The 26,816-nt window shown below is 39.6% G+C and overlaps 1 protein-coding gene and 1 long non-coding RNA gene across 15 annotated transcripts in view; both read left to right on the forward strand.

The window, feature by feature from the left end:
• The first annotated feature begins 3,730 nt into the window (after positions 1–3,730).
• Positions 3,731–13,731, forward strand: LOC138689291 (uncharacterized). Its single transcript, XR_011328165.1, has 3 exons — positions 3,731–4,028; positions 12,899–12,966; positions 13,398–13,731. It is a non-coding gene; the product is annotated as an uncharacterized lncRNA (long non-coding RNA).
• A 12,015-nt stretch (positions 13,732–25,746) lies between these two features.
• MICAL2 (microtubule associated monooxygenase, calponin and LIM domain containing 2) overlaps positions 25,747–26,816 on the forward strand; it is a 134,740-nt gene continuing 133,670 nt past the window's right edge. For all 14 annotated transcript variants that reach the window (XR_011328162.1, XR_011328163.1, XM_069803885.1 and 11 more), the window contains exon 1: positions 25,747–25,839. The gene's annotated coding sequence lies outside the window, so the exon portion shown is untranslated. The remainder of the gene's footprint in view (positions 25,840–26,816) is intronic.

A 26,816-nucleotide genomic window follows, 5' to 3' on the forward strand; every position in this document is an offset into this window, starting at 1 on the left:
TCTGGGGTTTTAGGTAGAAGATGAGAAGGGTTTCTGAGAGGAACTATGCAGTACCTCAGGCAACTGAGATTGTAAAAAGTCCTTGTCTTTCTTGTCACACTTTTTAATGCTTATCCTATTATCAACACATATAGAACATACATAGTTTTACACACACACACATACATGTATACATATTCCTAAAAATAGGTAAGTTCCTTTCTCTGTGAACACATTTATTAATATATATTACTTTCTTATTTGGATGGCTTATCACATGTATGCATGTTTTTTCTTCTCAGTAAAATTTCCCTCAAAATAGTTTACATTACAATCTACAAGGTATTGTTTTAAAATGTAGGTTTGAATACTGTGGTTATGAAACCAGGAGATTAACATCATTAGCTCAAGACAGGCACCGTGGAGACAGGTGCCATGCATGTTTCTCTGCGTAGCTGTGCCAATGCACATTAATCTTGATCTGCAACATTCCTGCTATTCCAGTCCTGGGCCCCTCTTGTGCCAAAGTGTATAGTTTATTTGTTTATAGGTACAGCAGTGCTTCCACTGAAGCAGAAGTTATTGTGAATACCTTGTACTCATTTTCAACTTTTGCTTTTTACTCTGCTGGTATGATCTGTCTTGTCCACGGTGCTTGTTACAAAGGGAAGGGCCCAGACTTGGATCTGACTGGCACTGAAATAATCCCATGATTTTACATGATCTGAATGTCAAAAGCAAAGAACCCCGAAGTTAATCATTGCTTACTATGACTGACTCAGCCTCTCTAATCCTTTTCCATCCTCAGTCCTTGTCACTGTGCCACTTGACCTGCTTCCTCAGGGCTGGACTATGTACCTCCACCATGCACTGCACAGGAATCCAGGCTGGGAAGGCGAAATGATTCTTGCAAAGCTTTAGGGGCCAACTCTGCTCAGACCAAAAGTCACTGGGGAAAGGGATGATGCCTTTGAGCTCACTGGACATAAAACTTCATATCTCAGGATCCAGTTTCAGACAAAATGGATGTTTGTATGCGGGAGTTTTGCCTCCAGGACTGGGAGTAGAGATATGATCTCCTGCTACCCCCACACCTATTCTGAATCTACAGGAGGTCATTTTTATTTCCTTTCATGCCATTCATCACCTCTGGCAAAGGGATAAGGACAGCAGAACCCTGCTGAGCGATTGATAAGTTTGTGGTGCTCTGTATTAAGAAGTAATCTTTTTACATCACTTAGGTTACACACGTCTAGTATATTCTGTTACCCACAACTTAATCCTTTCAAGATTTTTCTGCCAGCAGGCAAAATGGAATGATACGTTTTGCTTCTACTTAGCTCACATTGTGTACTCCTCCAGAGGAGTGATATATGCCAAGTACTTATGACAGGAACAAAGTGCAAGTTTGTCATAAACTCCAACTGGACTAGGATGGGCTTTGCAAAAAAAACCTGTGAGGTGATAATGTAGATTTCTAAAACTTTTCTCCCTACTTTCCTGGTGTCACTGTTAGCACCTTCTACTAGCTCAGATGCAAGAAATAGCCTAGCAGGAAACAACAATGCACTACAGCAATCTGCTTGAGTGAAACGTTCTCAACACTGGAGCATCTGCCCTGAGACACGGTTCTCGGCTGCTTGCCCAGAACATGCTACTGGTATGGCTGGGAGGAATGAGACCAAGCTCTGTCTGCACTAACACTTGCATCCACAGGGGTGAGGAGGCAGGTGATATGGACAATCCCTTTCTATGTGGGACCCTGGTGTATATTGTGTCCACCAGCATGAGATCTCACTAGAGGCATATGACATACAGATGGGCATCCTTTGGTATTTCCAAGATTTCACTTGTCTGCTGCTCAACACAACGAATAAATTCAGCAGGGTCATTCTCTTGTGCAGAAGGTACCAGGTATTTACAACTGACACTTTACCAGCAAGACAAAATAGTGTACAGGACCATAAGCCACAAGATCCCATTGCCGGTATTTCCAGTTTTGTAAAGCAGTAAAATCTGTATTTTAGTTCCTTAGAGCATCCAGCTGGTGGTGCCAAATAGTAACTGCAAAGGACATTTTTTTTGTATTTTGAATGCTTGGAATATAAATTTTTTGGATAAAGGCATCTTTACAGTTGTTACTTAGACTCCTTTTAACAACTGTCCTTCTCTCTCTCAGTGAACTTAGCAGGTCAGCTTCTAAAAGTCAGCTGTTGTGTGTTTATGCCTCACACAAAGGGACATCACCCCTTTCCTCTCTGATTTATTTGAAAGCTCACTCTGTGCGCGGGGAGTAGAAGATGTATATAGATGTACATTGATGATAAGCCGTGGAAGATCAGGCCCAGGACATTTTGGCCTGAAGTAATATGTTTTACTTCATAAATCATAGTAAAAAAAAGAGCACATACACCTGTTTTCTTGGGTGGTGAGTATCTCTGTACCTGGCATTTATATAACTTATATGATCTGATGTCCTGTCCAGGATCTTTAAACTGTTGATGAGTCAGCTTGTGACCTTCTTTTTCTGTGAAGTTCAGTGCTTGAAAGTATTTAGCTTGGAAGAAGATACCTGTTTTCAAATTTTAAAAGGGGGGGCAATGGGATGTGGTAAAGGAACACCGTGTTATGTTTCATTGGCCAAACAGTGACCTATAAAATGTGCTGGTGAGAACAGAAAATGTAATGTACCAATGACTGCAGCCACAGTTTGTTTTCATTCTTTTTGATATTTGATTATAAAGGTTAAAGCAGGGGAAAGGGAGTGCTAACCTGAAGTGCTAGCTTTCCTATGGCTCCCTGCCACGTAAGTCAGTGCTGATTTGAAAGGGTCAGGTTCTTTGCTGGCAGGTGGGAAGCAATGAGGAATAAACCCAAGGAAAGCCAGTTTTACAACAGGGTCAGAGATATGGTTATTTTAGGAAGTGTTTTGGCCTGCTCTGGAGGGTGCCCGCTGTTCCCATGGGCCTCCTGCTTCCCGCTGAGAGATTGCAACAGACTGCTGCTTGCACAAGAGGTGGGTTTTGCTCAGATAGGCTGAGCAGATGGCAGAGTGCAGTATGACCAGTCGGGGCGGGGAAAGTATCAGAAAGGTGAGTCAGGCAGAGAGAGGCACGTGGAGAACGGCACAACTAAATCATGCTTCCTTCCCTGAACTCCAGAACTGGTAGACTTGTGCCCAGTGCAATTCATCCAGGCACCGTGACAGTCATTTTCCAGAGCATAATATTCAGATCTTTGGTCACTAAAAGAAAGCAAGTAAATGTTATATGCTGAGTGAACACTGAGAAGGACCTGGCTCCAAAGGCTTAAGATCTCCACTTTTCCACATTTCCACTTATAAAAATAATTCCTTAATTTGGTTTCAGGCATAAGGGCACTTCAATGTGCACATTTATGGTAAAATCATGATATGAGAAAGAATTTTAATTACATTGTCAAGAAAAATTTTACATATAGTTTCTGGTACAGTAAAACCAATCAGTGTGATTGGTTTGTTCACTATTTGAAAAATACATTGTGCAGTAGAAATATTAGAGGAACAGCTCACTCCGTTCTGAGACCTTGTGTCCAAGAAGTATGACTCTGTGTTGTTTTGCTCTGCTAAAGTATACCTCATGAAATCTCCTGAAGTATTCCCGGTGCCACTGTGGAGGCTAATGATTTACTCAGACTCATTAAGAAAATTAAATCCTCTTCAAAGAATTATATCCAAACATTCTGCAGATGTTTTGAAGCACAACGGCTGCGCTCTGCCCCCAGTTGCTCTTGTGAAATCCTGCTGTAGTGAATGGAGGCAACGTGTAGGGACGGGGCTGGACTACAGCCTGTTCGTACTGGCTGAGCAGTTACAGCTTACATTTACAGCACTTCTTCAGGGAATTGGGGAGCCCATTTAAAATCCCCATGGTATCAGTTGTTCTTGTCTCCACAGTACCTTGAATCCACCTTACAAGAATGGCTTGAGATGCAGCAACGGACGAAATATGGGACAAATACTGCCATCTTTTACATCCACATAAACAATGAACATGTTTGAATGCAGAGAGGTAAAAAAGCAATCACTGGTTAAACTCTAGTTGCTCATGCCTGTGTTGCATGACTACAACTAAGAACAGAATGTAGGTGATTATCCTTATGTGTATGTACAGCCATTTAATATTTGATGAAATCAAGAGGATAAATTGTACTATCAATGGAATTGGTCAAGTGACGTACATGCTGCCTTTTCTCCTGGGTGTTTAGTTAAATGACGTTTTCCCTTTCCTGAAGGCAAGCAAATTGTTTTTTTTTCCTTTTGATCTCCCTGGACTCTGTTTTTTGGCCTGCCTGTCTTACCTTAATTCCTTTTGATAAAAGAGCCCTTTTATCATGCATGCTACAATTGTTGCATAGGTCTACTTGACATGCCATGACAAAACTAAATAAGCAGCTTTTTAAATGTCATGTGTCACTTCATTTTTCCATATGTCTCATCACTAGATTTCACAATATCACGAGTGTCATGATTTTTGGTGGTTTTTGTTGAGCTCCAACTTCTGGATTTTTTTTCCTTAAAATAAACATGAAAATAGCTCACATATCAAGCTTTTGTGGTTGCAGAAAGGGACTTAATAACCTGCTCAGTTGTATGTGAAAAGCAAATTAAAAGCATATTTACTGTGAAAAAACTCCTGATTGGGGGGGGGCTGAACCATGACTTTTGAATGCTTGGCACTGGTGATATTTCATACACAGTTGTTTGTTGTTTATTAGCAGATAAGCAACAGGACAGGACTTCTGTGCTGGAGAATTTTGGATTAGGAATTTAATTACTATTTAGTCACACTTACTGGCTGTGCTGTCTTAGGTACATGGTAGTTTTCAACACACCTAGAAATGTGACTAGTAATTTAGCCAGTAACTATAAAAATGAAATCTATTTTTATGGGCTGGTCAGGTGATCTCATGCTTTTGAGTTTTTCTAAACCAGGAATATCTAAGCTACTTAATGGATGTGGCCTTTAGTTCCTGGGAAACCCCTACACTGAACATTGTATTTTAAGGAATGACTAGAAAAAAATGGGATTTATAAAACTTTTCTAGGATAAAACTTGTTATTAGATATAGAATTGTAAAAAAACCTCAACTTTCAGGGTTTTGTTTGGATGGGGTTTTTTTCTTACCAGGCTGTTTTGTGGTTTGGAAGCAGCAAGCTGTTTTTGTACCCTGTCACTTTTATTTTAAACAAATAAATTAGTGTTCAAATTTCATGTCCTAATCTAATTAACACAGTGTTTTCTGTAGTAAATAATGGTAGCATCTCCTTTGACTCTTCAGTCAGAAAGTATAGAAAAATACTTTAATTATTACCTTGAATTTTTACGCTAAACTAAATTTTAGAAACTTGTTTAAAATATTGGAAAAAGACTACTATAGGCCTTCATTCTGCAAGGATTTAAGCATATATGGGATCTTGATGAACTCTAACAATGTCATTTAGAAATTACAATTCTTTTATTATATTATGGAATTTTCTGGATTTAGCCACTGCTACTGTATTTCTGACTTGTAGCTTTTCAAGACCTTAAGATTAATGCTTTTAATAAATTACTTTCAAGTGAAGATTTGTTCAAAACCTTGAATTTTGCAGCAGACATCCTGTAATGATAGAGGGGAACTTTTATTTGTTTATCAGGAGTGAAATCAATATACAAGCACAGAAGACATATTTAGCTGTGAATTTGCTGTGGAAGCTACTCTCCGATAGCAGGGACATGCTGTTGTAAAATAGTTTGCATTTCATAACCTCAGTTTTACAGGCATCATATCACTGCAGTCTGTAAAAAAAGAGCCAACCCATTATGCAACTATTAGAAATTAACTATAAAGGATAATAGGAAGTGATAACTTCTAAAGAAGCGTTCATACCAAATGTTTCTATCAATCACCAGTGAAAGTATTTTTTACATGCGATTTATAAAATAGATGGATTTATTTTATAAATAAAGGACAGATTCTGCACAGAATTAGATTCTTGGTAACATGCTAAGGATTGTTCCTTTATACATGTAAAACTTGCACTGTTAAGTATTTGAACACTTATACATAATTTTCAGATAGGCAGGAATTTCTGAATTTACCATTTATACTCTGGTCTTGCCCAGTTTTTCTTCCAACAGTATCTGAATCTTAACTGTACACTGATCTACAAAACCAGCAGTAATGACTGTTGGGTTTTTTTCTGGTCTTACTTTCTTCATAATGTAAAAGTAAAAAAATATATGCAATAACTGGCATTCATTCTTCATGTATAAATTGAGTAAACCAGATTCCAGGTCCAAGTAGTTGTTTTCCTCCTCTTTTATTTCCAGAACACTTTTCATTTTTCTAAGAGTGTTTATTCCTAAAATATTATATGATTTTATCTCTGTAAGAGAAGATGTGTAAGCAACAGAGCAGAAGCTTTCTAATGACAAATGCCAAACTAAACACAACAGGGCTATAGCAGATCCCCAGGCAGAAACGCTCATGCAGAATTAGGTAATCTTTTTAAATTATCCAATAGCAAACCTAAGAGACTGAGAAAATACTTCTCACCTGACACATCTATAGTCTGCCTGATGTTTTAGAAGGTATTTTGTTTGGATACCTCTTTTTCTGCTCAGTTTCTTCTCTCTTCTGCAAAACCATACAAAGCGCGTTCAAGAAATGCAACTATTTTCCCTCAAATTAAAATTCCAGTGCTTTACACAAAAGGTAAGAGGCCAAATCCACAGCCAAAATTTTTGAGGTGACAAGGGCAAGGTAGCCTAGCTCAGCTGAGGGCCATAAACACTCATTGCTTAGCCTTTGAATTAAAGAGTAGCTTCTCTCTTTCAGTTCTCCTATTTCTAGCCTTGTCTTGGTTGTTGTTACAGGTAAAAGCCTTACAGCATTTGCACTCTGAGGTATCCAGGTAGGTATCCTGCTTGATGGTTTGGAGGATGAAGGTTAAAAAAAAAAAAAGGAGGCTTAGAAACAGAGGGGGAAAAACACTAAAATAGGCATTGGGTCAGAGCAGAGTGCAGAATATTTGTGTCAGAAGAAAGACTGCTACAGCCCGGGTCCTTATCTTCTGCAGATGTGCTTAGCTTTGCATGCTGATTAAAATCCTTTGAAGCTGATAGGACTGAATAGTTGTGGGTGACTTTAAACTGATACATAAGTCCTCAAATGCTGCGTATTCCTAAGAATCAGGTTCTATCAGAAGCCACTCTAACTTTTTTCTTGTTTCTGTTGTATTCTTGATAGATATAACCAAAGCTGGAATTTGTTGAATGTTCCAGTTCTGACCCTGATCCTCCAACATCCCATTTAACTACTCACATGATAAAGTTATTTGTAAATGTTAAATCTTTGCAGGATTATGATCTAAAGGAGTATTAGAGCCTGATCCAACTACTTCAGAGGCCTGCCCTAGATTTTGGTGATCAGTGTATCAGAGCCATACTAAAGGGATTAAGATGCTGCCAGTGCTTACTGAAGATACAGTTTTCCTAAAAGCACAGTTCAGTATTCTAGTATTGACACATTCAGAGCATGTGATAAAACAGTGCACATTATATAGTGTATCTCACTATACTTAGGCTAGCGTAACTCTGATGGTTTACAGTGGCTCCAGTAGCCTTCACTTTATTTATGCTTTCATAATCCAAACGCTTAGCAGTGTAAATATTTCCTCTGTGTGGCTATACACAGAGAGATGTATTTACTTATGTAATGTGTGAGGCTATGTCACAGAGAAACGTAAAGTTTTTGCTAGTGTCTGTCCGAGAGGAGTGGGTTACCTGCTGCAGCACGCGGAGGCGTTAGGCAGGCTGCCGTGGCCCTGTCCCAGTGACTCTGCCATGCCCAGAGCTCTGCAGGAGACCAAGCCCTTCTTCAGAGAGGGCAGCACTGCAGAAGTAGAATTGCACTTTATAGCACTTCAGCAGCTTGTATATGTTAGGCTTTTGTAAAAAATAAAGGAAGAAAACATTAGAACCCTTTTCCCACTGCTGGTACAGAAATATTCCGAGATCGTCTCTTTTCCTCCATCCATTTGTATCCTTTCATTTTATTTCTCTGTCTTCCCTGTGTCAGGAAAAACTTCTCTTTATTTCACAGGTGTGGCAAGCAGGACTGGGGAAATGATACAGGGAGAGATTTGACACTTTTTTCCTTTCACCAGGGAGATATTGGATGACCTAGAATGGGAGAGGGGTGCCCTGAATGTCTGTGGAGTATTGCTGAAATGTGAACCAGGTGATTGAAGACTAGGCAAAAAAAGAATAATTTCTGTTCTGAGTCCTTTTTCTGGGTGTGAGAAATCTGCTAATGAACCAGAAAGGCTGGAGGCCTGGTAATAGCAGGCAATGTGCTAGACTGGAAGACTTTATGTACAAAAAAAAAAAAAAAAAGAAGGTATTACTTTTTCCTCACGTGGTTTGCAATTTATCTCAGGACTACAGAAATTATGTTGTCTTGTTTGATATAATGATAGTCCTGTTATGTGTTATATGGCCATTCCATCCAAGCAGCTTTGCACCCATCACAAACATGCATTAGTTTTGCTTAAGAATGCTAGGGGGAAAAAACCCCCAAGTATTATCAGTTCTATTTTGTGGTGAAGAAGGTGAAGGTCTGTGATGTAGCTATGCCACATGAACATGGAAAATTTGAAGCAGCCAGCATACAAGTTCCCTTGGCAGATCTGAGTGTCTAGCTTAAGAATAAATACTTCCTTTCTCATTACGTGACATCATCATGAACAAACTGATATTAAATGGTATAAAATCATCATTCTTGCATAATACCTTTCATCTCAGGATTTCAAAGCACTTTACAATCATTAATCTGTACCTCTTAACCCAGTAATCACATGAGTAAGGTCTTCCTCACACAGAAGAAACATTTCTAATACTTTCACATCCTGTTGAAGATGAGAGGAGAAGCCAAGTTTACCCAGACAAGAACTGGGATTAAAACTAAGTACATCTGTTCTCCATAAGCATCTTTCTTCCTTGCAAATGCATCTTCAGATCCAAAAGTCCCAATAAATATTGAGATATGGGTGGGTTTGGTGCATATCTGAAACCTGATGCTGCTTGGTTTAAATTTAGGATCTCCAGCTGACACAGGTCTGTTCTGTTGCTTCATAGAGAAAAAATTCTGTCATGTCATGCACGTAATCACAGCTGTTTGGTTTGTTTATTTTACAAATGGCTTTCTTCACAAGCTGGATTTTGTTCAATGTGCAATACCCATTCTGGCACATTGGTCAGCAGTGTTTGGGACAAGAAGAATACCTACTCAGATGAATAATCTTCTCCCTTGTGAATAACTGCGGTGACTTCTAATCCACTCAATCACTCTGTATGAGAAAGTATAGAAACAAAATCTGTCAATAGGACAAGAACACAGTTTGACTCAGAAAAAGCTTTCAGAATATTAACTGCAAGATACTGGAAGATTTAAATTCTTCATAAAAGACAAAATATTGCTGCAACTTTTCAAAGTCAAACGTTATATGTCATGCTTTGTGTTCCAATTTTGCCCTGATTTTGTTTTAGGGTCGTATTTGTTTGTTCTAGGGTGAATGGACTTAGGGACAGTATTAACCTGGATTTACTATCCGAGAGTCAAGGGTGGCAACTCCATGAATGAAATTGTTTCTTCTGATTGATCTAACTCTGCCATAGAAATCCACAATATCAGGTTTTGATCCCTTGCATAGTGTCTACTATGTGTGATCCAGTGCGGCCTTTCACTGTCTTTTTCTGCTAAGTCTTGGCCATCTTTGTGCTTGTTTCTCATGACCAAAAAGCTGCCTCTTTGATATGATTTATCTTTAGAGTGAGGGTTGGCAACAGTTCATTACCAGAAAAAAAGTCGGCACTAAGGCCTTCTAAATATAACCACTTACTGAATTTACTGATTTTATTTTTTTCTTTATAAGGAATTACTTTTCAGCTACTGTATTCTTTCAGATTCAGGCTGTTGTGTTATTTTTTAATCTTCCCATTCGAGAACAGTATTTCAAGCATTTGAACATTTTCTTTTTACCATTTGTAGAAGAGTGCTAGGCTTTGACCCTGTTACCACCTGAGATGTTTTGAAGCTTGCCCACACCTTTATTTACTGTGGGCTGGGTTACTGTGATTCCTGCCAAACTGCTATTAAAAGGTTTTGTTAGAGTCAATATATTGAGACCAGAACTTTATAATCTCTTAAACTTTCAAGTCACGTTATTCTGTTATTGATTCTTTGCATTGTGTGATGATGCGTCCCTCTTGATTCCTACTTTTAATTTGTTGTATATACAAAGATATATTTACAGCTTTGATTGTAGTCCAATAACTCACAGGATATAGCTGGGATGGTTAAAGAAGTTTTTGATCAGGTAGCATTTTTACCAAATTGTAGGATACAATGGACTAAAAACAGATGATGTACCAGTATTTAAACTGGGAAAACGTATGGATCATGAACTTCAGAGTAGTTACTCTAAGACTGTTAGAGGCAAAATCAGACAAAAACTGAGATGGGTTGCAATAAGAAAACAAATAATTGATGGTAACATAATTAATACCAGTTGATGTAGTTTTAGAGGGTGATAGAGCTTGACAATGGACATGTAATGTGCATTTTATAAGTGTGGCTAATAAACATACCTATGTTGATCTAATATACGAGTCAGTCATCCTAAGGACATTGGACATTCTGATTTAAAATACAAGAAAGAGAGAAATGCAATATTAAATAGCTAGTTAACTGATAGGCTGAAAAAGTCATTATAAGATTAGTTAGTTTGAATTATTTCTGTTACTCCCAAGAATTTGTTCTTGCTCTGGTGAAATGCCATGTTTTTATCAGAGTCAACACAGAAATTGCTGATGACTCTAAGTCACTTACTTATAAAGCCTGACCTGAATAATTTGGTAAGGCATGATCACTTGAATAATATGTGTTTGAATATTAACAACCAGTGCTTATGGAGAAAGAGTCTAACAAAGGCTAATTTATTTGTTTAATCCAAGAGTTAGCATTTATCACAGCCCACAAGTAAAGGAAAGGTGACTATCAGTTCTATAATCAAGCAGAAGAAACCCTAAGTTTGGAAGCAGAAACCAGATACATTCAAGCCACAAATAACCTGCAGCAGCAGGTTTTTTATTCTGAGGCAAGCTAGTTCTTGGTGCAATCTTCCTTGGTATGTAGAAGCTTCCTTAATACTTGAGCCTTTTTAGTAAAGACTAAAATATTTCTAAAATGGGTACTATAATGCAAGCAGAAAGTATATGGTTGAAAATCAACAGTCTGTGTTAGATAGGAAGTCAAGTTAAATGATGATAAAGTTTCTCAGGTCTTAATCTATATATATATATCTTCATTTGAATCCTATTTTCCTTCTGATTATTAATAACCTCTGCTATCAAGGGTATATTCAACATATGTTGAAACAGTAGAAGACATGACTCCATTCCTGTTACCTTCTATTTCCACATACAAATAAAATTCACAGAGTTTATCAGAACCAGCAAAAGCAGTGAATGGTTTTAAAATAAGCCAGTACTTTGAGTGCTTTAATGTTCAGTTTTGGTAAAAAGCATGACTTAAGATTATCCATTTACTTTGCATGACAATGGCATTATTGTCAGATGAGGTGCTGCATCTGGGGGAGTAGTAACTCCTAGCCAACAGGATGTAACTGAGTTTAGAAATCACTTAACCTATGCTATCTACAGCCTTACCTTTTTGTCATACGTAAGCACTTCCTGAAAGAGCACTGAAGAATATAGTTATAATTTGTTGTAAGAAATTAAGTTACTTTCTTATTACCCAGATGCAGATCTGATCCGGCACCACTGAAGTCAGTGGAAGTGGGATGAAGCTAAATGGGTGTTAGGCTTGTGAACTTTTTATATGTGCAAGAATGTGCTTGTGCTGCATCCCTTCAGGTTAAGAGACGGAGTTCCCTCTGGGGCTAGCAAGACTTTTTCAGGGCCAAGTTAGGGAAGACGCTTTAATTTGATTTGTCACTTTGGGGAGTCTTCTCTCCCTCCTGAGTAAATCAGCAGCCCATGGTGATAGGTTTCCCAATTTACTACCTGACAGTCTCTGAGTCTGTGATATTGGTGCTGACTGATAAGTTACTCCGTCTTGATGAAATTTTCTTTTGTGACCTCCCTGAAAAGGTACGCTGAATTACCTATGGATGGCATGTGACCAAGCTGAACTCTAGCTGGTTTGCTCTTTGCATCCCCTTCTGAACTTACCATATCAGAGTACGGGGGAAGGTGGAAAGGAGAAACCAAGCTAGTTACTCTCCACTGAAGAGGGTGAAGGAGTTGTTTAAGAACACAATACAAACAGGGGCCTTGGAACTAACACTGGTGCCCGGTATTAGTTTACTTTTTGTTCTGTACTGTATACATCTCATTTTGCTCCATCTAATCTAAAAAAGGCATTTGCACGACATTTTGTTAAATAAAAGGTACACTGTTGAACTGTTTAATTATACTTTGGCTGACTTGCATGCATTTTCAAATCCTAATTTCCTAATAACTTTAAAGGAGATGGAGTTTGCCAAGGTCTCTGTTTAATTATTTCACGTATGTTTACTTGGGAAGTTTTCTTTTTAATCCAGTTTCTTCCCTCTTTCCCTCTTCTTTCCTGCTTCTTTCCCTTTCCCCCCTCTGTTGCAGAACACAGGCCCAAGCATTCAGACTTAGGCAGTTGTTCAAATCTATTTTAAAACAAAATTTTAAATCAAAATTTCTTGCAGCTATAGGGTGAGGGTCACATGTACTTTCCCTGGATCAGCGGGAAAACTTGTGATGACATTGCAGACCCACCTCTCTTTCTTCTCCCAGGAAATATATGCGTAATGTAAAGCTATAAAAATGTTATTTTTCAGGAGAAGTCGAGGCTACCTTGTCCCATATAGGACCAGTTGAAAGAACTTTAGCTCAGAAAAGAGGGAAGGTAGGTATATCTTACCTAAGAAACTTAATTTTTTTCCTGAGCAGCAGCAAATATTTAGCAAAGCATGTCTAGATTTTGCAGTGTTGACAAGCAGCTTCATTATTACCATAATAACATCACTTAATATTAGAGGCAGAGAAATGTGGAACCTGAAATGCCATTCAGAGATGGGAGAAATCATGGCATTTTGCAGATACTGAGATACACAAAGCTTTTTAAGTGCTAGTTCATTGTTCACACCTTCTGTCAGTTTTCCATACTGAACCCACAGTAAGCCTCTAGTGATGTAGAAAGGTAGATACTTTGAACAATACTTGCAGTAGAAATAGATGTTAACAAATTTGAAGCTGCATTTGCAGCTGAAAACATTCTAGTATTTTGATTTTTTTCCCCTGATATTTCTATGGTAGTTATCCTTCTTTGTTTTTCAGCTGCTTTTGAATCACTTGGCTGTACTGCTGGCTGTGAAAGTGAGAGAACAGCTTCTGCAGATGAAAGGCCAGCAATGATAGCATTGGAATGTGACCTCAGACCTTTATCAGAATGACATTGTCTGTCAGATGATACGGCATTCTTATTTTTCCAACCACTTTTGGCATGGAATCAGGTCAGTTCAGGGTGGGGGCATATATTGCCATGCCATGCATATACCCATAAATGGCATATTAAGACTCTCAATATGAAGTTAGCTTAGTTAATATGAAACAGGTTTCATTTCAAAAGCCCTCTCTTGCGTGTAGATATTTAACATGTTCCTCTGTCATTTCCAACCTGTTTTAAAAGTCTGCTTGAAAGAAACCGGTGGGATTAGAGAAAGACTGGTTATTCTCTCTGAAAAAAAATTGAAATAAATATCAAATGAGGATAATTTCCTTGCTGTGGATCATGTGTATTCTTCTGCTTAATAGACCACGGTCTCATAAACTGTAAGTGATTATTCTTTCCTGCCTCAGATTTGCAAAGTACCTGAAACAATAACAGAAAAGAAGCTGTTATTTAAAAGACAGATTTTGAGTAAATGATGTTTCTTGGGTGTAATCTCCATAGCTTCCTTCTCCCTACCTGCCATGGAAAATAATGGAGGTAAGTGTTTGATGGATAGACTATGAGGGTGAAAGCTGGGACTATATGTAATTCCATTCTCAGCCTGGCTGTTGGCTTGCACTGTGAGCAAGTTATTTCCTTAAGCTACAACATCCACAGCCGCAAAACAGGGTGAGGCTCAAGAGTCCTCAAAATAAAAAACTGTCCTTTGTAATGCAAATTCTATTGTTTCTATGGTACTACTGAGGTGTTGCAGGTCTGAGATTTATTTGTAGATTGTGTCCCTCAGGAGATTCCAAAGGGTCAGGAATAGTTTTAGGGTTTGCTGGTGCATACAGATTAGGACAACACATGCAGGTGGGGCTGTCTTTAAGCTAAATGGTTGAAATGCCAAAAATTTGGTGCTTTTACATCTGGACAAAAGGAAACAGTTCTACTGCTCTTCTTTTACTGTGGAGTGTGAAGAAATTCTGTGGTTATTTCCATGATGAATCATGCAGATAGTTATGCGCAAGTTAATGTTTTAGGACGAAACTCCATTCTTAGTTTTTTCTTGAAAAGAGAATTGAGATTGCTTGTGCTCTGTATTCCAGTTCCATCTCTAAGTTTTTTTGCAGATGAATATGCTGGATGATGTTTATGGATGAATATTAAACAACATTCATTTTTGTGCATAGAAAATGTAACAAGATCTCTGACATTCTAGAGCTGAAAAATTAGCAATAAGTTAGTAAATAAGTAAGTTCAAAATGACAATTTTAGCCAGTTATGTCTTTGTGTTTCCAAGATAGTTACTTATGCAAGCTAAAAAGATCAAACATTTCTTCATAACAATGCCCACCCCAGACCAAAGAAGAGCAGCAGGAGAGTTAACCATGTTCCAAATCTTGGTCATAAGCCTGTTTGTTTGCTTTTGAAATATAATATTGTGGTCAAGTAATTACAGAAATAGAAAGCATTTCAGAGTGAATGAATGAGCAAAATATTCTTATTCTTGCTGAACAAGTGTCCAAGTACTTCCAATGACAAGGTGAACCATTTCTAACATATTTCTTATCTAGGAAAAAAGAATCAGTTTAAACAGTATTTTGACTCATCAGTCAAGTTTTGAGCATGCTCATAATTTTCTCACTAGTTTTGAATCCTGTGTTTGGGAAGTGCCTGTACTGATTCGCTGAATCATTTTCTGGTGATTAAGTGGTATGTCTGGACAGGAAACACTGCAAAAGGCTTAAGGGGGTTTATAAATAGAAAATGTTCTGAGGGAAAGTCGTTACTCAAAAAGCAAATTTTATTGATACATGACTGCATAGATGTTGTCTGTTGTACAAGACCAGGGTTTTTTAATGGAAAATTGTATTTCTTTTTAAAAAAAAAACTTTAATTACTTAATACTATTTCTTTACATCCTTGTCTTACTCAGATGAATGTGTGGGGACAGTAATCACTTTTAAACTTCGAAATAAACTGCCTTGATAGCTGTCGTTTTGTTCTCAAGGCCTATGCTTTTGACTCCAAGAACAAATATTTCTTTAAACTTACCCTTGTTAAACTGACAAAATCCTGATTTACTGTGCACTTCCTATGTGCTTTCTTCTGTGATACAGTATGTATATGTCATATGTCATACACACAGAGGGAGCAAGGAATGGGACACAGAAGCTAGGAATTCCTGCATTAATACTGCTTCTGCCCTTGTTAAATTATTGAGTCACCTTAGACAAGTTTTTCTATCACTTCCCTAGTTTTTCCTAGGACTGTGATTTGTCTTTACTTTGTCCTTCTGGAAAGGCAGGATAACAGCTGCTCCCCCACTTCAGAATGGTATTTTACCACACGCTGAATACAAAGCATAATAGGATACTGTACGATTCCCTTGAAGTCAATGACTTTGTCCACAAAACTGGAAAGGGCCTCTTTTTTCCTCCTCTCCAGTTAGCAGCAATCTTAGGATCCCTATCTGGTCATATTACAGTGTAACTTACTGACAAACTGACCATTTGACTGAAAAGAGCAGTTCTGCCACTGTTTAAAGAGGAGCTATGTGGTTAACACAGGGAAAAAATATTACGGACAAGTAATGGAACGAAAATCAAACCTTCCTAATTTATAGCCGGATCCAAAGCTAACGAAAGCCAGCGGGAGTCTTTCCACTGACTTCATTAAACTTTGCATATTTGTCCACAGAAGTGCTAGTAATACAGCCCAGCCAGGCCCTGGGAGATGCTCCAACCCCTTGTTCTCAGCTGACCTTCTTTGGCCGGCGTACAGAGCTGCTAGGGTGAAAATAGTACTACATACAGGACCAAGGGCAGGCCGAACTAAAACCTGAAACAAAAAAATGCTATAGGAAAACCCTCACTAAAAAAGAAAAAGCTAAATATAAATAACAGTAAATGGTAGCAGCATTATGGGTTCTTTTGCCTCCAGGCAAGTGCCTGCACATTTATAAACAATGACATGCAGACATTAATTTAGTTTAAGATGCTTTTTGATGCTTTGTAGACTAATGTTTTAAGCAAAACAGAAGGCAAGAGTGGGCGAGTTTCCAAAATCTGGCTATATTGTGAAATAAAAAAGTACATATAAATTTTCTCTCCATGAGTGCAGAGTGAAATGTATGTGTTGGCTAAAAATCCTACTCTATCGCTGCCTGGAGTAAATGATAAGAGAAGTGGCAGGGCTCATGAAGGAAACCAGCCATTTAATTCAATTAATTAAAGACAGAAGTCTGCTTGAAATGTAGAACTTTTTTTTTTTAATAAGGAAGTTTCATCTGTAAATTTTCACAGTAAACCATTCTCTGAAACAGTCTGTTAGATAGCAATGGTACTTAAAATAGTATTTTATTGAAATTTAATATGAATTATCCATGTATATCTAAGCCTTTATTTACTGTCTTGACAACAAGTATTTGTCTGCGTGGGTGAAAGTGAAAGGCCAGACAGTGATCTCTAAATCACCAGGAAGTATTGCACTACTGTAAATAAACTATGTGAATCCTGTGAAGTTATTTCAAATTGACCTTTTTTAATACTGAAAATACCTTTTAGTCTTTAGCTTATAGATTGTTAGACAGTATGTTAGTGAATGGGTGATGCCAGATGCGTATCTTGAAAGAGCAGCATAATTACTGCTTATTAAGAAATTGCAAGGATGCAACATAGCTAAAAAAAGCACTTCACATGCAGAAAGAAGTGCTTTCAAATCAGGAAGGTTGCATGGCAAAAGAAGACTTTTCAGTTGTGCTGAGTTTCACAGGTCAATCTCATGTATGAATTTTAAATAACCTATGAAGTGCACTTGAAGGAAATGCCAGTTCTGTGAACAACATGGAGCAATCATACAACAAGCTGATGGACTAAGTTTCTGCTCAACAGGATTTCCCCTGGGAATGTGGCAGTTGTTCAATGTCTTCATTTCAGCTGTTGTGAAAATGCACTTGTGCCCAGGCTTTGTTTTTTCCTCAAGTGCTGCTGTTGCCATTCCAGAGAGTTCAAAGTGGTTTTTCTCTTGGTGCGTTCAGGCTCCTCCTTCACCAGCTGAAATCTGGTATTTCAAACTCTGGGTATGCACCAGCAGGAAGGGTGGAGGGATGCCAACTGCCCATTTGACAAATTTGCAGATGCACAGGTCCTTTTTTTTTTTTTTTTTTAATTAAGAATACCTTTTTTTTTATGCTGGCACTGAGACTGGAAAGTTAGTGGCAGATGGTACAACTCTGAATAGGTCTCTCTTTAAGCTACGCTTGTTTGTTTGAAGTTGTTGACATGTTTAAATACTGAATTATGGAGTTCATAAAAATATTTTACAGGTTGTCAAGAACAATATTGCTTGTGCTGTGATCCAGTGAGATCTCATGAGCTAAGAAAACCCAAGCAACAGAAAGGAGGCTGTTCAACAAGCCTTAGTGTTCCCCTGGGAGCTGGAGGCAATTCATTAGGTGGCATCTCTCTGTCAAGGGCAAAGCTAATAGCCAAGTGGTGCTGCAGAGCCTGCTGTCTCGGGGGGGAGGCAGCAGTTGGGGCTGAATTACCTGCAACGTCTTTGAAATCTCCAAAGCTTATGGCAGGGAGGAGAATGACCATGGCCTTATTCCACATGTGGTCTCAACAGGTCAAATGCTTGCTGTAAAACTGCTTTTGCTCTGCCAGGTGGGCTATAGCACTCATCTTCCCTCTCATAACCAGTGTTGAAGAGGCTTGTGTCCTCCTGAGCCACTCCAAATTTGGCAGATGGGTTTTGGTAGCACTGAAGTCTGCGGATGGCCTGCGTCTGTACGGCAGTGCTGAGCTTCTCTGGGAGGCATTATGTCAGGCTGAGCTCTTCCCTATAGGTTTATGGAAAACCGACAATGCTGGAAGGGGGCCAATTTAACTGGGAAAAGTGAAGTTGAGTAAGCTTGAACAACTTAATTATCACATAAGGTTAAAGAGATAAATGGCTTTAGGCCCCATTTAAGAAACCAGGGATGAAAGGGTAGAAACAGGAATAAGCTGCTTTTTTTCTGTGATCAGATAAGAGAGAGAAATCTTCAATGCTGCTGTGGTTGGATATAAAATAAAAAACCTGAAGTTGCAGTGGGTAGTTAAAAAGCAATTAAACTTTCAAGAACATATTCCCGAGTAGCAGTTTGAGAACACTGTTGTAATTTTTACACAGAAAGAAATCCAATCTTTTGAGGATAATTTTCCTAAGGTTAAGGTAGTGACTAGAGACCTGTAACTCACAACTTTATAACACCAGGTTTAGGAAAAAAGAATCTTTTGTGTCTGTACTGTGAGTAGCCTATCAATGCCACGAATATCTTTAGCTTTAGCAGTTGTGTTGCTGTGCTGCTATTTGGCCTCCGGTGAGGACTGTGGAATCCTTGCTTTTAACAGATGTCTCGGTCTTTTTTTTTTGTTTTTTTTTGCAGTCAAGTGAAGTCAGAAGAAAAGTTAGTTATTGGTTTAAATGAGCATAGGATTGACTCCAGTGAAAGGCAGGAGGCTGGATGAAATTTTCTTTCTTACTGATAAGCATAGTAGTGAAAAATGTCAATATACATATGTCATTGAGCATAACCACTTACATCCTGAACCATGACAACAACTGAGTATTTTTGAATAAAATTTACATATGCAAATATTTGTAACATATAAATCAGATTGAAACACAAACCTACAGGTGAACCAAATTTTTATATGCATCAACACTTTCCTTGCTGAACTATATATGACCATAATATGCAAAATTTCTGTGGAACCTATAGGTCCTTAGTTATTCCACTCTTATTAACAGTATCCTTTGGAAATCTGTATCAACATTATCTTGAAGAAAGAGTAAATATGAGCGTAAATATGTCAGTGACATTAATTGACATTTCCTACAGAATCCAGAACATGGAAAGGAACTTTAGAAGTTGTAATTATACATTGGCCAGGGTCCTAATTATGACATGACAGTAAAATTCACATTTCTTCTTCTTTGTCCAGACCACAAGTTTGCATTTTAGTTGCACTGTAATAGTTTCCAAGTGCATCATGGCTACATTTCATGTTTTTATATAAATGCTGATTGTAAATTGCATTAAACATGCGTAACTCTTGTTTCTTAGCAACCTTATTTTTTAAACAAAGGGGGGTTGAATACATATAATTTATTTACTTTACGCTGTCAAGACAGACAATAATGTATAACAGACAAAACTGATACCCAGCAGTTGCTGATTGTTTTCTATTATCTCCATAGAGCAAGTTAGAAACATTTGTATTAGGTAATTATGAAAAAAAGACTACATCTTCCTAGCCATTCCTTCCTGGCTAAGCATGAGAAACAAGGTCATCTCTCCTCTAATACAGTATAATGCAACACAGTAAATGATCAGTCACTAGAATCTCCCAAAGTAAACCCTGGAATTGCCAAAGAAAGTACCTCCTTCCCTGAGAATGAAAAAAAAAAAAAGATTTAGCATTAAACTTCTAATGCATATGGAGTCCTATTCATTAAAGAAACAATTACAAAAGCACAGACTAACTAGAAGTGTTTAACTTAAAAATGAAAAACGAGAATCTGTGAAACTGGAAGCATGGCAATTAGAAGTGTTGTGGTTTCATCCTTGAGCTAGGCAAGTACACCTGAGTGTTCAGCTGTCTGAGAAACAGTAATTTCCCTAAAATATCACCAGAGACTATCTCTGCACTCAGACTTATCATGATGATCCTAACTGGTTCGAACTCTGTCATTCTTCCATTAATGACACTCAGGGAAGACTTTGTTCAGTAACACCCACAAAACATAAGTAACATTTAATTAAATAAAGTCTCTGCTAAGATTTAATATGCTAACATCAAAGCATCTGGAAAGTGATCTTTGTCTCTAACAGAAGGTTTCCCACAGACAAGAAATAATCTCAGGTTCTTGCTGACAACACATACAGGATAGTTAATTTGTATTAAGCATGTATTTACAGAAGATTCCCTTTATTCACTGATAGTCACATTCTAGGAACTGTTTTCATCCAGGTGTGTGCATAAGTCTTCCATGTTGTTTTTATTGGTGTCTGGGTTTGGTGGTTTTGTTTGGTTGGGGTTTTTTTTTGGGGGGGGGGGGGGGGGGGGTCCACAAAATTTCCCCAGCATCTCTATCAGAGATCACTATATTTTTCTCCTGATATAATCTGAAGCAACCTAGCTGGCTATTTTGCAATGTGACATCCTTTAAGCAGCTGGCAGTTACCGGCTCATGCAGATGTTTTAGCACCCTAACTAAGCAGATCTATGTACCAGCTGTACACAGCCTGGAATCATTTGGCTTGAAAGACACTGCATTAACTTAAATTTCTTTATCACTTTAGCTGACATTGAAGTTTCACTTTGCTCTGCAAAGTCTTAATCTGAAATCAAGTATGACCAAACTCAGAGTACGTTTTCAGGGAAGGTGTTAGCACAGCAGTGCAGGAAGGAAATCTTATCAGCTTTGTTGAGCCTGGTTGGTTAGTTTTACAGAGAGTCGTTTGTCAGCAGAATCCAAAGCAGCAAAGGTGCAAGTACTAGCTAGGAAAATGAGGCCTGATCCAAAGCCTATTGGAATCCATGCAAAACAGTGTTTAATTACTTGATCCTTCTCTCTCTGAAGTCAATGAGATGTTGACATTTATTTCAACAGAAGTAGCTCTATGCCTTTGATATTCTCTCATGTATTTCTCAGAGAAGTGACTTCTGCAAATCAAAGCAGAATCAAAACTGTATCTGAGCACACAAGCCCAAATGTCAGAAATGAAAATATCTGTGGAATAAAGTCCTTAGGGCACTGAGGACTCGGCATTAATAAAATGAAGACTTTTAGTGATATTCCTTAGGGAAAATATCCAAATATATCCCTATGGAAGACTAAATCTTTTAACAGCTGACTAAAAGACTGGCTACAACAAGGACAATAAAAGAAGAAGCAAATGCAAATCTTTACAATAATGATTTCTTGTACCTTTCATAACGTCCACCTTATTTGATTATCTGTCAACTCTTCTCAAAATTCAAATATACATTACAAAATCATATGTGCTACAAGAGAAGTTTCAAACTTCTTAAGGTTCTGGTTGTTGCTTTTCAGAACTCAAAAAATGTTTCCATGATTTGTAATTACATCATCACTAAAGCTGACATTATCCCTTACACAAAGTGAAATGACACTGAGATGTGACTCTATTGTAGGAATAAAAAAGGGATTATAATTTTGTGCCTTACTAAAATGAGAGTTATCCTAGAGAGTATGGGGCTCATTTCTTCTGCCTTCAAAGAAGGGATTTTTTGATTCATGAACTGAAGATTTTGAAGAGACTGGTGCTGGCTAGCTGGGTACTCTGTAGATGAGATTGCAGTTATCAAAGTGTCTAAGAAAAAGAATCAGTTAATATTGCATGATACTGGGAGCAAGAGATCATCCTGTGCTCAGATTTGATGTATTATTAGAAATTTCACATCAGTAAAATCCTTTTTAGCTTCAGGGAGATTTAACCAGCAAGGACGTGACCTAAAGACTGAAATTTCCTAGATTTGTGTCATTAACCTGCATCAGACAAGCTCTATCTCCTTTTTTGTCAAAATATCAGAGAAAATATTCACATATGGGGAACCCCCCCCACCAAACAAAACTAAAAAAACTGCCCCCCCCCCCCCCCCAATGCCTAAACCCCAAACAACAGAGTATTTGCATTGAAGAAAGGAGGACTAATGTTACCGACCTGGGGATGCGCTACTGGCCAGGTGTGCTGTGGGATAGTTTGTTAGAGCTTGCCCTCTTAAAGGACAGAGGCAAGACAGGGCAAATACAAATCTTGGCAGTTCTGTGCCAGTGTGGGGGAGCCCTACTACTGTTACTGCAGCAGAAGCACTGAGTGTATGAGAAATTGTGAATATGAGGAAGGTAGGGTGATGAAGGACCCATCCCCAAACTTCCCTAACAAATTAACTTGTAGTCATCTGTGGGAAGAGGGCTAGAAAATTAACTAGGTGTGTTTTGTTGGTACTGTTTTTTAATTAGGAAACAAGGACCCTGTGGAATAGTTTAAATATTTATTATTTGCCAATGAACCAGTGTTTTGAACTGTTCCTCAACAGACATGTATAAATCTGTTAATGCGTTTGGAAACTTGAACAGAAATGTTGCTTAGAAGGTGTATCACACTAGAATAGTTCCATTATATGCTAAGGGTATTACGTGATACTTCAGGATCAGGTAGGAAGGGCTATTTCCTGCACACGTGGTAAGAAAATCCAGCTATTCCAGGCTCCAGGAAAATTATATGCTCCCACATAAAGAAATCACCCTCCTTTCCTTAGATCTATTTTCTTTTCCTCAATATATAACGCCAAATTCCTTTAAAAGAACCACTCTAATGGCTTTATATGTTCATTTAAAACAAAAACATTACTGAAAGAAGAGAATATGAAAATTTATATTTAAATATATATATATATTCTCACCAGAGAGGAATATGATGACAAACTTCAAGACCAGGAAAATACCTATGCTACCCATAATGGCCTTTCATGTGATGTAGTAGAACGTCAAGGTTTTACCCTCATATGAGGGTTTCACCCTCATAAGCCCCCATAAGGTAAGGAAGTCTTATTAGCTGCACCCTATAGGTCACGAACCGATACACACCATGGATGCGTGAATCCTCAAAGTCATATAGGAGATGAGTGGTGGAGGAGGGAGTTTGGCACGGTCTCCTGAGACCCAGGCTGCGACTTAACTACCAGCCCATCTCTTTTGTATACAAAAGTTCAGTTAACTTCGAAAAAATCCAAAATTAATCAGAAAGGATCAGGCAGGTTGTTTAAATACCACAAGAAGAGCTTTTATTGTGTTGGATATGTAGATAGTATTACATCTACAAGAATTTGAATAGATAGGCTTGCACATGTCAGGAAAGGGAGTGCTTTACATAATCAGCCACAGTGAGGGGATGAACGTCCTGCAGCCGAGTTAGCACGCATGGCTTTATACTAGTTGGTAAGGCTAGAGTGTTTTTCAGAAGGGCTATTCTTATTCTTTTGTCCTGTCTTTCCAGTGTGGGAGAACGGGCTAGGACTGAATGAAAAAAAATTAAAAAGCAGCTGCACTGTTAAAAATAATGGATTAGGAACTCGGTCTCACTGGAAGGGGAGGCTGTGCAGCACCCAGGAAGTTGCTAATTCCCTTTATAGCTGAGTGTCCCATGCTTCACATAAGGGAGGGTGGGCTAGGGTAGCCGACAGAGCCACATGTAATGCCAAATTTGTGGTGCTTGATTAGGGTTTATTAATCTAATCTTTACTGAAATGTGTTCATCTTAGCCCAGAGTGATTAAACTGTATCTTAGTTACATTTTCCTTGGGGGAGAAGTAGGTGTGACTATGAATAAAGAATTTCTTAATTCTGGTTAAGTAACATCTAATGAAACATAATTTTAAAAGATGGTTATGATAATAGTTCAGATTAGTGATTGTGAACTATACATTCATCTTTTGGCCATTTTCAAAGCTCAAATATTTAAGGACAATCACTAAATATACTAATTATAGTTATTACAATAGCGGGGTCTCTGGTGGTCTTCATGCAGCCCCTGGCACGTCACCCTAGGGAGTGCATGAAAATTTTGGAAGGACTTGGCAGAAAGTGTTATCTTCTTATGGACCTAACTTTTTCTGAGAGGAGTGGAAGAAAGAGGACAGCTGGTAAAGGTGAAGAGACAGATGGGAGGCCAGTGCTGTAAGCATCTTTCCTAACCAGGAAGGAACATCTTTCCTGAAGAAGAAAGTTTTGGAATATTTTGCAGGAGGGGTTAAATTCTTTTTGACTTTGTATTTTCTGCGTTCTTTGCAGAGGAATCTTGCTTTCATGTGGCTCTCACTGCTGGCCTCAAACTAGGAAGACTTTGTACAAATCATATAGATATTATTTCTTTCATACACACATCCCCCTTTGCAACTACAGTTCACTTTTCTGGAAGTCTGCCGAGAGCATTTTCTCATTCCTTGTTCTTGCCTTCCTCAAGGCTGCTGAAGAAGATGGTCTTGTAGATAACAGGGAAACAGTACGCACCATTACTTCTATATTCTAGCTTTCATCACTTTGAGGAAAAGTACATTTAATCTCCCAAAGTTAAATAAGCAGATAAACATACTGCAATTCAAAAGTTAACAATCGAGTAAAACTTGGGTTCAGCCAAGCACAACGCTAGAAGACAAATTTCAACCCAAATGAGAGGTATTTTCCACAACAAAACACTTACCTTGAAGTCAACAAATTATTTTAGAGAGTTGGTTAAATGCTTGGCTCATTAGAGGCTGTGTTACATTCAGCTGTGCATGGTTAAATAGGGCCACATTCACACTTGTTTTCTCTCCACTTTATCCAAAGCAGCTTTAAATGTGGCTCAGAGCAGGCAAGTGTGAAAAAGGTCAGGTGGCTCATGTCGTGGCACAGTATGTTCCCACTCGCTTGTTTGCCACAGCCTTCTTCAAGGTCACTTACGGTATACTGCCTGTGTGGCACATGTCAAAATATTTAGGAATGTTTTAAGTTGCCTAAAAGTAGGCCTGCTGAGGTTTTTATCAAACCTTTAGGTTAGCAGGTAGAGCTCTAGCTGCAGAGCGTTTTACCCTCCCTGTTGCAGCAGTTCAAGTGAATCCCAGTTGTTTTTCTCCGTTCTTTCTTTTTGCCACAAAACTTCACTTCTACCGTTAGCGAGATGTTGTTATTGTCGATAAAAGTCAAGGAGCTGTAGCGCAAGCGCTGTTAGTCACATTACCTGTCAATCTTGAGCTTTCTTTCCACTAGTTTTCCCTTTGCTCGCTGACCTAAATCTTCTTAAACCTCCTGAATCTATGACAACCGTTAAGCTTCCTCAAATACAGAACCGAAGCGACAAAAGCAGCCGTTTCCGAGTTCCCCGTGTCCCTCTCTGCCGGATGCGCTGACACACGCACCACTTCCCCAACTTGCAGGTGGCACCTTCGCCGCCGCCCCCGCGGGGCCGCCGCTCAGGGCCGGACCCGGGCCAGCAGGTGGGCCCCTGCCTCCAGGCGGAGGCCGGTCCCGAAGAGCCACGAGAGGGCGTGGGGCGGCGGCGGGAGGGGGGAGGAGAGGGAAACGCACCTTGCTGGGAGCGCAAGGGCGCCCGGCGGCGGCTCGCAGGGGGCTGGGGCGGCCGGCCCGCCTCCGCCCGCCCCGGTCCGCCGGCCCCGCCCCGAGCCGCCCGGAGCCGAGCCGAGCCGAGCCGAGCCGCGGGCAGCATGCGGAGGGGAGCCGCCGCCGCCACCGGTGGGTCCGCGGGGCGCGCTGCGGCGGGCGGAGCAGGTGCGGTGGGAGCGGGGCGCCGGGGCCGGAGGGTCCCTCCGCGGGCGAGGGCAGCCGGAGGAGCCCGGCTCTGCCTCCGCGGGTGGCGGCGCTCCGGGCGGCGGCGTCCCTGCGCGGGCGGCCGGTGGCCGGCGGAGCGGAGCGGGGCGGAGGGGAGGGCTGCGCGGGCGGTTGCCCCCGGGGCTGGGCTTTGCTTTGCGGCTCGGGGTTTTTGCCGGCCGGGGCGTTTTCGGAGCTGCGGGCTGTACCTGCCCCTGCGCGGTTGTGGGAGCGCGGGGTAACGCCGTGGGGTCGCTCTCCGGCCGGCTCGGGGGGCGACGCAGGAAGAGTAAAGGTAACCTTCGGCTCGGCGAGGACCCCGGGATCAAGGCGGCGAAATGCTTTCCAAACGGGTTGCAACACCGAAGTGGGCTGTCGGTTTGGACGCGTCTTAACGAGTGCGTTAATCAGCATAACATCCTTCTCTGCTCACCTTTTGGGCTAATTGAATATGGCATCTGTTGGGTTTTTCTTTGTGCTTTGAAGTACGTGTTAACCTGTGATAGTAATTGTCTTGTCATGTTCGCTACGTTTTTAATGTGTAAATTCAGCATGTGACTTGAATTCAGATAGTTGGCCGTGGGTTGGCTCGGAGACTGGTGATGGTAGATTTATTTGCCCCTAGGCTTATAGGGTTGAACCAGTATCAAAAAGTTTTAAGTTCTCTCTCAAGCTTATCAGAAAAGATCTGGAAGTCTCTGTCGACTTTAAAAACCGTTTACAATTGGCAACCTTGCTGGTACTTTCAGCCAAAACACAATCTGAGCATGGAAACCAAACTGCATTCTTGTATCTAAAGATGGTCCCTGCAGGTCAAAACTGAGGTGTGTTGGCATAGCCAGGAAACTTCACCTGAGTGTGGACTTTTTTTTTTTCTTTCTTTTTTTTTTTCTTTTTTCCTTTGAGACTCTGAACCTTGCAATAAGGTGGAGCAGTGC

This window comes from Haliaeetus albicilla, chromosome 16, assembly GCF_947461875.1.
Source record: "Haliaeetus albicilla chromosome 16, bHalAlb1.1, whole genome shotgun sequence".
Lineage (NCBI taxonomy): Eukaryota > Metazoa > Chordata > Aves > Accipitriformes > Accipitridae > Haliaeetus > Haliaeetus albicilla.